The 15,203-nt window shown below is 45.5% G+C and overlaps 1 protein-coding gene and 1 long non-coding RNA gene across 3 annotated transcripts in view; one reads left to right on the top strand and one right to left on the bottom strand.

Moving 5' to 3' along the window:
- LOC144174031 (cell adhesion molecule Dscam1-like) overlaps positions 1–15,203 on the top strand; it is a 233,129-nt gene that overhangs the window by 70,261 nt on the left and 147,665 nt on the right. The gene's annotated exons all lie outside the window — the stretch shown is intronic.
- LOC144174030 (uncharacterized) lies at positions 1,162–14,709 on the bottom strand. Of its 2 annotated transcripts, XR_013323421.1 has the most exons (4): positions 14,514–14,709; positions 13,820–13,906; positions 10,117–10,291; positions 1,162–1,881 (listed from the first exon to the last, which is right to left on the bottom strand). It is a non-coding gene; the product is annotated as an uncharacterized LOC144174030 (long non-coding RNA). The 2 variants fall into 2 exon arrangements; XR_013323420.1 differs by lacking the exon at positions 1,162–1,881 and having other exon boundaries at positions 9,097–10,291.

Below are 15,203 nucleotides of genomic sequence, written 5' to 3'. Positions count from 1 at the left end.
CTGCTCCGTTTCAACCGATTCTCAACAGTGGTGTCATCAAAGTTGTTATTAAAAGCACTCGCGTTGGAGTCAAGGCATTACTTTGCGTTCGGCGGGCTAGAGCTTGGAATGTCCAAACCATATCATGCGCTTAGCACGGACAAGTACCGCCAGAATCCAAGCACACCCTTTAGGGTGCTTGGATTCTTTCGCCGCAGGAGCACCCTTTTCTGCCCAAAATATCATAGGTAGGAGCTTTTCCTGCAAAAGCACCCACCTAAAGGGGTACAAAAAGGGTGCATCATCCTCGGTTCACAAATGGCGCTGCAGGTGTGCAGCCACATATGGCACAGTATGACACACAATTACGGTATGAAACATTCGTGCTTTCCAAGCTCCGTTCTATGAGACATTCCATTAAAGCTCAATGTCAGCTGATAATTTACTTGAACTTTCTGACCCACCGATTTTTGAAACATCCATTTATAAAGTCTAATATTACAGCCAAATCGCAGTACAGAAGTTGTATCATTAGAGGATGTTGATTATTCGAAACGGTGTTAAAAATTCAATTTTATGTTCATTTTGCTAAACTGCAGCGCACATCCTTCGAGCTTCACTGCACAGCATAAACGTGTTATGCAGTGAAAGCAAGAAGGCGTGCAACAAATCAACTGCACAAAAGTTCTTCGAACCTTAAAACCCTTGGCTTCTCAGCATTTCATCAAACTTCCAATCACGGTAGCTACTCGCAATGTTTAGTGCCTTATTCTTGAGCTGAGCAGAAAAGCTCAATATTAAGGCAGACCAAATACAATATGTATACTTCCCTACGTACTGTGGCTTTATTCTACCCATAAAAGTTGGGTCCCCACTGCCACTTATTTTATTTTACATTATTCTTTTTGCTTCATGAAAAATGACCCCACATAGCAATACCAAGAACTGTAAACATCACAGAACAACGCATATGAGTTCCCTGGTTGAAATGTGGACATTGTTGTTATAGCAGTATTTTATCATGAGTCTAGCTTGTGCATGGTGCCTTGCATTATGTCCCTGCTGGTGGATGTGGGGTCATTTTTCGATGTTGCAAATGAAAAGCCAACAGCCAGTGCCCATTAGTTTCGTCTAGTATTACGAGGTGCGTCATGGGAACCATCAAACCTGTCTATAGCCCTTTTAAGAGTTGACTAGAAGTAAAATCAGCAATATTATCAATAAAACGTTTAGCATCTTTTTTATTAGCAGCTTTACTGTTGCTACTTGCCATATTTAGGTTTTTTCTGCTTTTCTTAATGACATTTTTGTTTCGCTGAGAAGGTGCATAACCAATGAAAGCTTTTCTGTAAACCTTTGGTAGCTATGCAATTGTTAGAAAATATTTTACTAAATAAGGCAGCTTAAACTTAGAATACTTGCATTTAGAAACATTAAAATCAATTTAAATTGATCATACATTTCTGGCTGTTTTTACACAAAGCTGCACATGGGATATTAAGTGCACCACGAGGAGGGCTCTGGATTAGCTTTGGCAACTTTGGGATATTTATTGTGGACTTAAATCTCCACACATGGGCATTTTCACTTTCTGCCTCCACCAGGAAAATGGCCACCAATTTAGAGAGCTATTCTTACTAGTATTTGATGTACATTTTAAAATAATCTCAAGTATTATAGCCACAAAATTATTCTCTACAACAGCACCCAGCGGGTGCTGTTATAGAGAGATTGTGCACTACACCAGACAATGTACTACACTGTCGAGAGCTTTGACATCTACAAAGCAAGCTAATACTGGTAAAATGTTTCATACCATAATTACTGTGTGTTCAAAGCTCACGTGTGAAGTACAGATACTGGTGCTTCAGCAAGAACCGAGGATGAGCACCCTTCCTGGTTCTGAAAAAAAATAAACATGGAAAAATGCTTTAAGCAGGATTAAGAAACAGGGTTGAAAGAAAGTGAGCAAGCAATTCTTTCAAAATATGCAAAGCAATGCAAACAAATATTTATTTCAACTTCATGTCTACAAAAGACAATCTCATTAAGGCTGGTAATGGGGTCTTGGGTAAAAAAAGAGCAGAGAGCACTTATATAAATGCTACAGGGAACCTTCAAGCCAAAAATTGCTTGAGCACTTAAACTAATCACTGTTCAACAAATTCATGAAAATTGAATGGATGAAAAACCAGCGGTAAACACAGGACACAGTTAAAAGAGAACAACAGGACAAGCTTATCACGTCGTTCTCTTCCGTACCCTGTGTTTTCCACTGGTTTTTCATCCATTCAAACATGTACCAACTAGCACAGTTCGATGCCTTGGTATCATAAAAAGACGAATTGTCACTCCTTACAGACAGTTGAAAAAAAAGAAAGTATAAAGCAGGTTACAAAATTAAAATGACAGCAGATTGGTTAACTTTTAATTTCAAGTGATAATATAAAAAATAATGGCATGAATGAAAGTGAGCAGCAACCACAGGACCATGATGCTAGGCCAACATTCCACTTTGAAGCAAAATATCCGCTTTCAACGCTACATAGGCCAAACATGCAATGCGGCAACCCTTTAGGCCCACAAAACCTTCCATAATCTTTAAAAAAGCTACAATTTAGTTGAGAAAAACTGACCACAACAAATTGGAATTGACAACTAGATACAGTTGTCACACCAAAGCAAGCCGGCGAAAGATGAACAGATATCTTGCTGTTCTACCCTCTATTTGTGCCCTAGCCTCTGATCCGCTGCAGCAAACAAAAAAATTGTTTATATGTAGAACTATGGCTCTTGGTCAAACATAGACAGTTCTAATGAAGGAGCCAAGTAGGTTCCGAAACGTTGGGAACGCTTCGGATAAAGTCCTTGGTTAGAGTATTATATTTGTTTCCATCAAACAAAAAAAAAATGCATGGTAAAGCGCTAACATTAACTTTGTCTACTGCGGTTCCTTCATGGTGACATCACTACAGGAACCAAAAATACAATACAGTGCATTAAAGGGGCCATTCGGACAACATAGAAGTTCGCTTCGTTCGAAATATTTCCTGTTTTATAGTGCCCCACCGCTTCAGCAAATGATGCTGCATTCACTGAGAAATTAATTTAGGTTAAAAGTCTGATTCTCCCACCATATCGTGTGTTTTTGGGATGTCAGCAATGAAGCCATAAGTGCATGTAATCAAACAAACTACTGCGTCACTCGGGTCTGCAGCCTTGCTAGCCATCAGTCCTCCCAGGTGGAGCTACCATACTCATCCACAAACCGTTGTTTGCCATTGCTTTGTTTTTGACCGCGTCTGCACCTGGCTTGTTTTCGTTACTGTAGAAAGTAATGGTTTTGTGAAACATGAGGTATCCTCGACAAACAGGGTCACGTAAGACAACATCGCCTATGCCAATCGGCCAGGGCCGTGCAAGCCAACTCCAAAGCGGCGGAGTGCTGTGCAGCTAAAACAAGCATAGTGCACGCCGTACCAACAGCAGTGCGCATCGGTACTTGTATGTGTACGCGTATTTTCGTAACTTTCATTGTTTACTGCCCCATTTTTACTGCTGTAAAAGGAATATGCATTACATTTAAGCGCAAATAGCTCATTCGGCATGCTTATAAGGCCTGCCCAATTTGCGTTTGCTTTTGCCGGCCTCAGCCAATCGCACAGCTGGGGACATATGACATCATAGGTACTGCTGTGGGAAATGAGTTAGTGGGTCGCATGGCCATTCCCTTTTTCCTAATTATATAGCTTATTCGAGTGAAGTGCAGCTAAAAATGGTGTCAGTATGATTCTAACGAGGCAATCTGTCGAATGAATCAAACTTGTGTATTGTCTGCATGGCCCCTCTAAGCAAAGACAAGGCAGCCAATTTTTTTATTTAGGCTGCCTTCATGCACACAGTACGGGACTCCTGACATATTTACAGTTGCAATAAAAATCAGAAATAGAACGAATATACATTGGACACTCCACAATGTCCAAAAACAAAGGAATAATGTGCGAGTGAGCTACCTAAAACACTGCGACAGAAGATCATATACATCAAGGCAACTAATAAAAACCATGGCTAGTGCATAGCCACTACGCAGCTCATTTGTTAAGAGCTTATGTGCGTCCCCACAAGTTGGCTGTGTAAACCCACTGACACCTAACAGAGTCCAAGGTTCGACGAAAAGTCGTCATGGGAGGGTGATTCATTGATGAAATACAAGCAGGCACTCGCCTGGTCAAAAACAAATAAATAAAGACGCCTTGGGGCCCCTACTGGCCCCTTGTTCACAATGAAGAGGGGGTGAAAGGTCGCGACTATCTATAGGTTCGGTGGCGCAGATTGCGCATGTATATCTCGGGGAGATTACACCGCTACCGGTTAATCGTGTTTTTAGTTGGTTGAATATGCTCTGATCCTAAAAGTAGTCGTGTTGACAGGCGCTTCTCTGATGCGATTATGCTTGCGGAATCCTAATCGATGGAGTGGTCAGTAGCCAGGTGATGATCCACCGAGGCAATTCAACTTGCATTGCCTTTTTTGACATCGTTCTGGTGCTATTGAATTCTTTTAAAAATTTCCAGTTTCACCTATGTAGGATTAGGAACGAAAAAGAGACGCCGACCAGTCCAAACAAAACGTACTGACGTTTGGGCTTCCAGCACGGAAGCCTTGTTCACAATAAATGCATCACCAGAAGTGGGTCGTTTAAGTGGGCTTAAATAATCGCTGCAAAGAGCGTGCGTAGATCGGGTTTAGATTTCCGTCGTTACGATTGACTGTGTTAGATGTGGTCTGAATGATTAGTGATTCCAGATGTAGCCGTGATGCTGTCACTTTTTCTGTAGCGACGATTCTTGCATTGTCCCAATCAATCTTGTGGTCATTCACGACGGCGTGTTCGGCTAAAGCATTGTTGCGGACGCTTTTATTCTTTACGTCACGTGCGTACTGCTGCAGACAATTCTTATAATTTCCTGATTCCCCGATATACACGCCACTGCAGTCTGCACAAGGTATCTCGTATACCACACCGGGGAAGCGCTCCTTGGGCAAGCGGTCCTCGACTCTCACGAGCTCATGGCGCATCTTTTTGGCTGGAACGTGGGCCACCTGCACGTCATATTCCCGTAGGATACGTGCCAAACATTCACTTGTTCCTGGAAGGTAGGGCACAGGAGCTCGCTTCATCGGGGCAGGAGGCACGTCCAGTTGTCCCCGTCGGGTCAGTTGGCGTTCCGTTGCGTTTTTAAAGTGCCTAGGGTAACCGCAGCTAGCCAGGTCGTCCCGTACCTTTGCCGTGTCCACCGCCGCATCCTCGGGCTTCGAGCACAATCTTTTCGCACGCTGCAGTAGCGTGCTAACAACAGCCGTCTTGCGGGAAGCGGGGTGCACGGAGTTGAAGTTCAGGTAGCGGCCTGTGTGCGTTTCCTTGCGGTACACGCTGAAACGTAGCCTCTGCCCCTGCCGAGACACGAGGAAGTCCAGGAAGGGAAGTTTGCCATCGGCCCCCTCTTCTGACGTGAACTGAATGGCACGTTCCATACTGTTGAAGTGGGCCAGCAAGCTGTTCGCCGCGTCTTTCTGAACGACGCCGAAACAAATGTCGACATAACGCAAGAACACTTTTGGTTGAGGGGCAAAGGAGGCTAGCGCGCGTGCTTCCAGCGCTTCCATAGTCAGGTTCGCCGCCGTGACCGAAATAGCGGCACCCATTGGAGTCTCCTGCCTTTGCTTGTAAAAATGGCCTATAAAGACGAAGTACGTATTGTTGAGGCAAAAATCTATAAGCCTACGTAGTTCTGGCACATCCATCGGTGATCTCTTGGGCAACGTCTGATCAGCCTTGAGAGCAGCGGTGCATAGGTTGACAGCCAGGTCAATCGGAATGCTCGTGAAAAGGGACTTCACGTCGAAGGACACCATCAAGTCGTCTTTCTCGATCACGGTGTTGCGAGTCTTCTCGACAAAATCGAAAGAATTACGAATGTGAGTGGTCCCTTTACCGACGAGCGGCGCCAGAACTTGGTGCAGGAACCAAGTTCTGGCTCCGCTCGTCGGTAAAGGGACCACTCACATTCGTAATTCTTTCGATTTTGTCGAGAAGACTCGCAACACCGTGATCGAGAAAGACGACTTGATGGTCCTTCGACGTGAAGTCCCTTTTCACGAGCATTCCGATTGACCTGGCTGTCAACCTATGCACCGCTGCTCTCGAGGCTGATCAGACGTTGCCCAAGAGATCACCGATGGATGAGCCAGAACTACGCAGGCTTCTAGATTTTTGCCTGAACAATACGTACTTCGTCTTTATAGGCCATTTTTACAAGCAAAGGCAGGAGACTCCAATGGGTGCCGCTATTTCGGTCACGGCGGCGAACCTGACCATGGAAGCGCTGGAAGCACGCGCGCTAGCCTCCTTTGCCCCTCCACCAAAAGTGTTCTTGCGTTGTATCGACGATTGTTTCGGCGTCGTTCAGAAAGACGCGGCGAACAGCTTGCTGGCCCACCTCAACAGTATGGAACGTGCCATTCAGTTCACGTCAGAAGAGGGGGCCGATGGCAAACTTCCCTTCCTGGACGTCCTCGAGTCTCGGCAGGGCCAGAGGCTACGTTTCAGCGTGTACCGCAAGGAAACGCACACAGACCGCTACCTGAACTTCAACTCCGTGCACCCCGCTTCCCGCAAGACGGCTGTTGTTAGCACACTACTGCAGCGTGTGAAAAGATCGTGCTCGAAGCCCGAGGATGCGGCGGTGGACACGGCAAAGGTACGGGACGACCTGGCTAGCTGCGGTTACCCGAGGCACATTATAAACACAACAGAACGCCAACTGACACGACGGGGACAACTGGACGTGCCTCCTGCCCCGATGAAGCGAGCTCCTGTGCATTACCTTCCAGGAACAAGTAAATGTTTGGCACGTATCCTACGGGAATATGACGTGCAGGTGGCCCACGTTCCAGCCAAAAAGATGCGCCATGAGCTCGTGAGAGTCAAGGACCGCTTGCACAAGGAGCGCTTCCCAGGTGTGGTATACGAGATACCTTGTGCAGACTGCAGCGGCGTGTATATCGGGGAATCAGGAAATTATAAGAATCATCGGCAGCAGCACGCACGTGAAGTAAAGAATAAAAGCGTCCGCAACAATGCTTTAGCCGAACACGCCGTCGTGAATGACCACAAGATTGATTGGGACAATGCAAGAATCGTCGCTACAGAAAAAGTGACAGCATCACGGCTACATCTGGAATCACTAATCATTCAGACCACATCTAACACAGTCAATCGTAACGACGGAAATCTAAACCCGATCTACTCACGCTCTTTGCAGCGATTATAGAAGCCCACTTAAACGACCCACTTCTGGTGATGCATTTATTGTGAACAAGGCTTCGGTGCTGGAAGCCCAAACGTCAGTACGTTTTTTTTGGACTGGTCGGCGTCTCTTTTTCGTTCCTAATGTACCCTCCCGGCCAGACGGGATTCCATCATGCTCTCGATTTCACCTATGTAGGATGCGTCGCAATCCTTGCATGGAATTTTGTAGGCAACACCGGGGAATGTTGATTTTTCTAAAGGGTCCTTCACGTGTAACAGCTTCTGATTAAGCCTGTTCGTTGGCACGTGTGCAATTTTAACGCCATATGTGCCAGACACCCTTGCAAGAGCTTCACTGATGCCTTGCGTGTAGAGGACAGCAGCGCGGTTTTGCCTGTATTTTTCAGGAACCCTTTCGGGGGAGGCAACTGAAGCCCGCAATCGTTGCGTCCTCACAAGCTTTGAAGGGTAGCCATTGCTGCGAAGGTCCTTCCTTACCACGGCTAGCTCTTGCTTGCGCAGACCAGGCTCAGAGCAGATTCGTGATGCGCGTGAGAAGAGTGCAGTGGCGACGGAGCGTTTTTGGCCTATAGGATGCGCAGAGTCAAACCCCAGGTATCTACTCGTGTGGGTCGGCTTTCGATACACACTGGTTGTAAATCCTTTGGCCAACCGTCTCACAAGTACGTCGAAGAAGGTGATCTGTCCATTATTTTCCTGTTCCATGGTGAACTGGATGCTTGGAACACAAGAGTTTAGATGCTCAAATAAAGGCATTACGTCTCGGCGGTGGATCACACAAAAACAGTCGTCTACGTAGCAGACAAACATCTTGGGGCCGTCTTGTACGAGTATAGCGCAGAATTTTCTAGAGCCTCTAGGACAATATTCGCACAGACTACTGAAACGGAAGCTCCCATCCCTGTTCGAAACCGCTGGTCCGTTAAAAACAAAATATATGTGTTCTGCAGGCCAAATTCCAGGAGACAATATAAGTCTTGCGTCTCAATTGGCGAACGTGAAGGCAGAGATGCATCGTTCTCGAGTAGATCCTTGCAACTCCGGATCGCGTAATTTTGCCTGGAATTTGGCCTGCAGAACACGTTTTGTTTTCAACGTATAATGTTACAAGCAGCGGTTTGGAACAGCGATGGGAGATTCCATTTCAGCAGTCTGTGCGAATATTGCCTTAGAGGCTCTAGAAAATTCTGCGCTATGCTCGTACAAGACGGCCCCAAGATCTTTGTCTGCTACGTAGACGACTGTTTTTGTGTGATCCACCGCCGAGACGTAATGCCTTTAATTGAGCATCTAAACTCTTGTGTTCCAAGCAACCAGTTCACCATGGAACAGGAAAATAATGGACAGATCGCCTTCCTCGACGTACTTGTGAGACGGTCGGCCAAAGGATTTACAACCACTGTGTATCGAAAGCCGACCCACACGGGTAGATACCTGGGGTTCGACTCTGCGCATCCTATAGGCCAAAAACGCTCCGTCGCCGCTGCACTCTTCTCACGCACATCACGAATCTGCTCTGAGCCTGGTCTGCGCAAGCAAGAGCTAGCCGTGGTAAGGAAGGACCTTCGCAGTAACGGCTACCCTTCAAAGCTTGTGAGGACGCAACAATTGCGGGCTTCAGTTGCCTCCTCCGAAAGGGTTCCTGAAGAAGACAGGCAAAAACGCTCTGCCGTCCCCTACACGCAAGGCATCAGTGAAGCTCTTGCAAGGGTGTTTGGCACATATGGCGTTAAAACTGCACACGTGCCAACGAACAGGCTTAAGCAGAAGCTGGTACACGTGAAGGACCCTTTAGAAAAATCAAGATTCCCCGGAGTTGCCTACAAAATTCCATGCAAGGATAGCGATGCATCCTACATAGTTCACTGGAAATTTTTAAAAGAAGAATTCAATAGCACCAGAACGATGTCAAAAAGGGCAATGTAAGCTGAAATGCCTTGGCGGATCATCACCTGGCTACTGACCACGTCATCAATTGGGATTCCGCAAGCATAATCGCATCAGAGAAGCGCCTGTCGACACGACTACTTTTAGAATCAGTGCATATTCAACCAACTAAAAACACGATTAACCGGTCGCGGGGTAATCTCCCCGAGATACACATGCGCACTCTGCGCCACCGAACCTATAAATAATCGAGACCTTTCACCCCCCTTTCATTGTGATCAAGGGACCAGTAGGGGCCCCAAAATGTCTTTACTTGTTTTTGACCAGGCGAGTGCCTGCTTGTATTTCATCAACACCGAACTAACCCGCCTGAATCACCACTTTATAGACATTGAGCAATTCTTTGAATTGGTTTATTGTAGCAAGCAACCACTTTATGGACATTGAGCAATTCTTTGAATTGGTTTATTGTAGCAAGCTGTCTTGTTTATTTCCTTATTTTTTTGGCATTTCCTGTCTCATTTGAAATTGGGAGACCAGATAGCTTTTACTACGGGTCATGCACTGGTGACAACAAATATTTGATTTCACTTTAAATAATTTTGAGTTGTTTTATTGCTCACCAGCCAATGACCTGAAATATAAGAGGCTCTTAAAACATGTGCTGGCATTTCTTTCCTGCACTGTAGTACAACTAATCATGACTTTTATCATATTTTGTTCACAAATTGTAATATTTAGAAAGTATTCAGCTGAATGAAAACGTTATTTCAGAAGCATGCGCAATCAACAAGGCCTCAATAACTCTCCCCACGTGGTTCACTTGTTTCTGTCACAAATAACCTTATTGCAGCCACATTCCACCCAAGACGAAGGTAACATACCCTCTGGGATGATGAATATTTAAAATGCCTTACGAGTAAGTGCTCAGCACATGAAATTGTGGCATTAAAACAGAAGATCCGTCTGCGGCATCCTTCACTTGGGGCACCGCTTGATCACAAACTTCGAGAAGCTGAAAAATGCTCCATGCGCCGCTCCAGCCAGCAGAAACAATGGAGGACGCAAGTTGGTAGGTGGACCGTTGGCATCCTGCGATTGTGAAGATTTTTATTTAGTAGATGCTCTTCTTTTTGTACCATTGTTCATTTTTCCTTTAACAAGCAGCTGAACTCCTGCAGGTTCTACGAATCATACAAGCATAATAAAATGCAGCAATGCAGAACAATTGGCAGGTTACCTCAATTTTTCTTTTCTAGGAATGAAAACAATGTAGGTAATCTATACACAACTACAATCAAACCTTTCAATTTTTACCTACTTCACTCCTAACAAGCCCGCATACACGTTATACATGTGAGAAAGCTGCTACATTTATGCCCACAAACTTAATCAGGCATCAGAAATCGGCAGGGAACGACGTGTTACCTTTAAATGGCACTTTTTTTGTTCAAAACACGTAAATGGGCGAGAAAGGCCCATAACTATGATTTCGTACCCTTATCTGGAATGGTTTTCAGGCAATGCTTACATCTCACTTCAGTACCTTCAGGTGGTGGAGATCTTTGAAAACTCATTGCGGGCAAGTGGGTTGTGTTCAAGCTCTCGTATCTTGCCAGCATATGCTGGATTCCAGCATTCCCAATTCAACGTGACGACTCGAATGTGGTGGATGCAAGAAAGAATAAGCACACGCCAAGGGCGTAGCCGGGGGGGGGGGGGGGGGGGGGGGGGGTCCAGGTGCTCCCCCCCCCCCCTTCTTCATAATGTTTTATGCCAAGGCTGGGGTGCAGTTTAGGCAGCCTGAAAAACCGCCTGAAGTTACCTGCAGTTTTAAGGACATTCTTGCTCACATAAAGCTGAAAACAAGGGCTATGTCAACGTCTGATCCCTGCGCCTGCTCCAGATGCTGTACCTGTCAATATATACAGCCCGGCTGCATTTCGCGCCGGATACACCGACAAGCGCCGGGAACCTGCCGCGAGCCGATCAAAACAGCCCCACTGTTTCAATGGCGGAACAGCACGGCCGGGGAATGGCAGAACAGCAGGAAAAGCCTCATATAGGCTTACATGTGGTCGGGAGCGTGTCATTCCTTGTCTTTACACTGGTACAAAGTATAATCACATGACAGAGCATGTCGCTGTATTTTGTTCAGTCAACTATCAATCCTTGATATGTTTATTTTTCTACCGACATCGCATTTCATTGACTATTGCGGATCCATAATTTCTGCTGCATAAAAAGCATTGCTCTGCCCATGTTGTATTTCCTCCACATCAACAAAACTACACAATTCTCCTTATTGCGGAGCTTTGTTTTTTTGGCACTATTCCACTGTTTCCTTGACCTCCCTCTTGGTTAGAATCAGCATTCTGTATTTGCTTAACCGGAATTTTACTGAAGCCATGTCTGTTTCGATTTAACAGATAGAAATATAATGAAATTTAAGAAACGTGCAAGAAGCTCAACATTCAACAGCAGTGCAATAAGGTGTTCTGCTTAGCGCAAGTTTACTACTCACGTTACTAGCACAAAAAATAACAAAAGGCGATTACTTAAGGACGAAGACGCACGTTTGCTAGCTTCACCGCCATAATATACGAATGCGCCGCATGTACAGTCCACTGCGATTCGATGGTTGTCGCGGGAAAGCTACTCTTTCAAACGAAGCAGAAAGAACACCAGCTTTAGCAAATATTCCGTGCAAGTTTCGTTATCGTCGGCGTAGATAAAGGGCAACCAAGTCCAAGTCTGTGCTTGATAACAACGAATGTACAGCTTGAAACCCAAAGGGTGGCAAGTCAGTCGTGCGGGCCATTGCGAAATCTCGATTTTCATGGTTCCGAAACGAAACCGTGGGCTGGTGGCCCGCTTGGCCACTCGGTGCTGGCACGATAACCTTCAAATCCTGCTCGACTGCACTTCATAGCTGACAAGAAAACTTAATAGTCCCTTTTCTAAAGGAAAATCTAAAACACGAGAATCTTGATAGTAAACACCCAGTGTTGGCCTGCACTTCCGCCAGACGAACTTCAGGGACCGCGCGTCACTCACGAGCGCATTCATGATCACGCTCACGAGCGTGGGTCCGCCTAACCACCTGCTCTGCGGACGAATTAATCGCCCGTGCTGTGCCCACAGACCAGCGAACGGCAATTTAGGTGATCATCATGATCATCACCATCTAAGCTCCTTAAGGTGGGCTTTACAGTTAGCATTGAGCATACACAAATCGCATGTTAAAGTCAGTTATTTCAAGCTTCGTTTCCAAAACAACGCGCAAGATGCCTTGCTACATATTTCCCCGTCCCCCCTCCACCCCCTCCCCCCCCGAAAAAAATTCCTGGCTACGCGCCTGGCACACGCCCAATCAGGAGTACGTTCAGCATGCACGTCGGTTGTTTAAAGGAGCCATGAAGACAAAATACAAGTTGGGTTTATTAAAAAGACGGCTTAGTCCCGATAACAATGATACCAATATCATAGCAATCTTCGAACAAATAACGTAGATATGAAAGAAAACGTATGAAGCCGTGGCGACCCCCTAGCCAATTCCCCGCAACTTTTCTATGACGTCACGGAACCTTGTTTGTGCGATTGGCGGCCGCCTAACTGACCTGTCGCGACTACACATGACTGGACGTTTGTAATGGGGCCTCTAGTTCCGTTTGACTGCATCACTTGAATGCTAACGTGCCGTTAACGCACTGAAAATTGTGTTTTATTGTTGGCCCGTATGACGTCATTCTTGCTCATAACACGTCACTGTGGCGCAAAATTTGAAAGTTTTTAAATACTTCTTGCTTTTTTTCGTTAAAAAAACGTCTTTTGTGGCTGTAATGCAGCTGAGTGAGATACTGAATCCTAGTTCTTTCAAATTAAACGAAGTTGTATTTTCTCTTCATGGCTCCTTTAAAAAAAGGGTGTAATGTATTGCTCAGAAGACTCAATGCTTGCACGCATCTTGGAGCAGCAACAGCCTTAGCATATGTGTTTGAGTGGTTTTCCTCTCTCATAACATCCACAGTGCTTTCAGGAAAAGCCCCAGGCCTTGCAATTAGCATGTTCCAGTTAAGAATAATGCAGCTGATACTTTACACTTTCAAATCTTTTTCTTTGTGAAGGATGTTTCTTTATTGGCGGTACAGCACTAGCGTGCGTAAATCGCAGTCTTCAGAACCCCAATCAGGCCTCTTTAAATGGTACAGGCAGTTACATTAACTATTTGAAAAAGTGGACTGCAAGGACTGTCAATTCACATGATAAACATCCAAAAAATAGCTGAAAACAGAACTGGTAAGGCTTTATCGAAGACTAAACTACAAAGGTAATAACATTTTTGTGTCACCACCTAAGAAATATGGCTTCACCGTAAACATGACTAACACCAGGAAATTCGTATACATGGTGATTAACTGCTACGCCCACATTATGATTTTGGGTGAAAACTGAGTTTTCCGAAATCAACAATAAAGGTTGCCATTTAGCACCTACATATTAGGTTATGCATGAAACACCAATAATTGTTACGGGGCGAGAACTTGTACATTCAAGTGATCGAACAATATTCAAGTATGATAGCCCACTGTGCTACCAAAACTGTGTTTGAAAACTTACGTTCTGGCGGCCAAACACTGTTGACAATGCTTGTGGCTCTTGTCCGGTTGAATGGAGGGACGTGATGCGCTCAGACCGTCCAGAGGTCTAAAATGGGATGACACATGATTACCACACATGCAAGAATGGAAATGATTAGGTGCACGAATGTTACGTCTCGGGCAACACAACATTCAGCCAAAATCACTGCCCGCGTACCGCGGCACCGTACACATGGTGAGGTGGCTCGCCGCAAACGCAACGAAGCTTGCGAGGCGCGCTCATTCGCTCGCAAAGGATTCTCCCTCGCAATTCCCAACCCGGCACAAACGACTGCGGTGATCAACGAAGCCGAAAACGCTGCGCAGCACAGTTTAGAGGAGTAGCCGCCCGTGTTCTGATAAACTACGCGTAAGAAGTGGTTCGCAGTGGTGAACTCTGAAGCTGTTCAATATAGTGCTGCGGAATGGGAAACGTTACTGAGTTACTGAGCGCCACGGCGTTACTGAGCGCCAGTGCGTTTAGCGCTCAATGCAAGCACCACAATCTTTCGCACATCGCCTTTCTAGAGACGAGCCCTCTAGGTTCAACCTCGCCAGTTCAGTTAAACAATTCACACACGCGTGCTCCTGTTAACGAATCCTTAAAGTGGCGATGACAGCTACAAACGACATCCAGTGACAAGAAAGGCGGCAAATGTGACGAGACAGCTTACCGAGAGGAGCCGACGCAGAAGAGCGAGCGACGTTCAGAGGCAAGCGCCAACGAAATTAGCCGTCTTCAGGTGGCAAAGTTGTTCTCAAATACTTCATCGCGAAGTCGAACACGACAGACACAACCGAAGACGACGAGGTGCCCAATTAATCATAATAACTGCGCTTGTTTAATCGCACACCACAGTAAACACGTAAACAATCTATGAAAGACGAGTCACGGGGTATCTGTTCCGGAATCCGGCCACGCCGCCGCGCGCCGTACTCAGGGAATCGGCCGTTGGCAGGGAGTTGCGTAAACAAATTAAAACGACAACAATAAATAATTGCCTCTTTTACTGCATATAACATAATCTTTAGGTTTATTATTTATTGTGTGTATTATAATAAAGAAGCTTAGATATTTAAAGTTTACAAACACAAAACGCGAACTGAAGCTTTTGGCGCTCGATTTGAACGTTAAAAAAAGCAGCAGATAGTAAGATAACACTGCGAAATGAAATTTGGCAGTGTTCTAGTGTAAGTAATCGTATTATTATTTGGCGTCTGTTTATTTAGCGCCCGATTTCATGCCCCTACCTCCCCAACTTTTGTTTTCTTTTGATATCTGCCTTGTTCTCCAACGTTGTTTCTGCAGGAGAAACTAGGTGGTCTGTTTATTGCATTTGTACACAATATTTACGGTCGCTAAC

Source organism: Haemaphysalis longicornis, unplaced genomic scaffold, assembly GCF_048455015.1.
Source record: "Haemaphysalis longicornis isolate Haplotype H1 unplaced genomic scaffold, Haemaphysalis longicornis Haplotype H1 scaffold_3, whole genome shotgun sequence".
Taxonomy (NCBI): Eukaryota; Metazoa; Arthropoda; class Arachnida; order Ixodida; family Ixodidae; genus Haemaphysalis; species Haemaphysalis longicornis.
This window is presented reverse-complemented; position numbering and strand designations above follow the sequence as displayed.